Source organism: Elephantulus edwardii, unplaced genomic scaffold (assembly GCF_000299155.1).
Source record: "Elephantulus edwardii isolate Elephantulus edwardi_28Jun2011 unplaced genomic scaffold, EleEdw1.0 scaffold00005, whole genome shotgun sequence".
Classification (NCBI taxonomy): Eukaryota; Metazoa; Chordata; class Mammalia; order Macroscelidea; family Macroscelididae; genus Elephantulus; species Elephantulus edwardii.
The window spans coordinates 283,943-285,400 of record NW_006399755.1 but is presented as its reverse complement, the minus strand read 5'-3'; positions in this window follow the sequence as shown (position 1 = coordinate 285,400).

Here is a 1,458-nt window from a genome sequence, read left to right as displayed (position 1 = left end):
AAAGTATTATAACAAAATGTGCAAAGAGCTAAAGGCAGAAAGTCAAAAGGGAAGAACTTGCTGGACATTTCTCAAGCTAAGAGAATTGAAAACTAAACTCAAGCCTTGAGTTGTAATACTGAAGGATGGTATTTGCAAAATCTTGAATGATCCAGGCAGCATCAAGAAGATGAAAGGAATACACAAAGTCACTGTGCAAAAAAGAATTGGCTGACAGAACAATTTCAGAAATATCATATGATCAAAATAGAGAAAGTTTAAAAGTGAACAATAGAAAAGGACAGAAAAGTCTAGAATTTGAAAATGAGGGAGGTAGAAGTGAGACAGTTCAACAAGGCATATCATTCAGGAGTTTGGATTATAAAATTGTATATTCTGATTGCCAGGCCCTTCATTTACTCCATTTGCCTGTTCTCTCTTCTCTTTTAGTTTGAATCCACTAACAGCTCTGAGGGATGAAGACTGTACAGCAGTGAGTTGAGTTGAGTTCATTGGAGAAAACTATCAAGAAGAATGAGTAAGTATTTTGTTCAAGATCTTGCGTTACTATAGTAAATATATTTGGACTCAGAAAATGAGTAGGCAGAGGGCACGTGACCAAAGAGAACGAGTGTGTATTTTAATGTCCGCCCTACCAATAACTGACTAATGTTAGGAAACAACTTTGAATAACTGAACTGTCTGTTTAAACTGGGAAATGGAAACACAAAACAAAAGCCCCAGAACTCTGGCTGTAGAATTAATTCTGCTTCAGGGCAACCCCATGTATTATAGCATGAAACTCCTCTGTAGAGTTTTCTTGATAATTATAGGGAGCTCTTTTGTCCTAATGGTAAGAAGTTGTCCTGCCATCCCAAAGGCAGGAAGTTCAAACCCAGGCAGCTACTCCTAGGGAGAAAGATGAGTAATTGCTTCCTTTGCATACAGTTTACAGCCTCTTAAAACGCACTGAAGGATTAGCTAGGAGTTAGTTCTAACTTGAGGACACATAGCAATAATAATAATCATCATTATCATCATCTTTTAAGGGAACCCTAGTGACAAAGCCCAAAGGAAGCTGTGCTGCTAACACAAAGGTGGCACCTCTCCGGCAGGTCAAGTCCACCAGGGACTTCAAGCACAGAAAGATAGGTAGTCTTTTCCTATGTGATTTATAGCCTCTGAAAATGTGCTGGACATCAGCTGTAAGTGAGCTCCAACTCAACAGCAGTGAGTGAGTGATCTTCATGAAAGCAGCTTTGAAAGTGTCCACTGGGTGGATGCAAACTGTCAATTTTTAGATTAGTAGTTAAGCACACAGTCAAACGCCTTTGCATAATCAATGAAACACAGATAGACATTCTTCTGGTATTCCAATATCCCTAGTACCATGACCCCTTCTAAACCCAGCCTGGACTTCTGGCAGTTCTCTGCTGATGTGCTTTTCCAGTCGTTTTTGGATAATCTTCAGTAGAATCT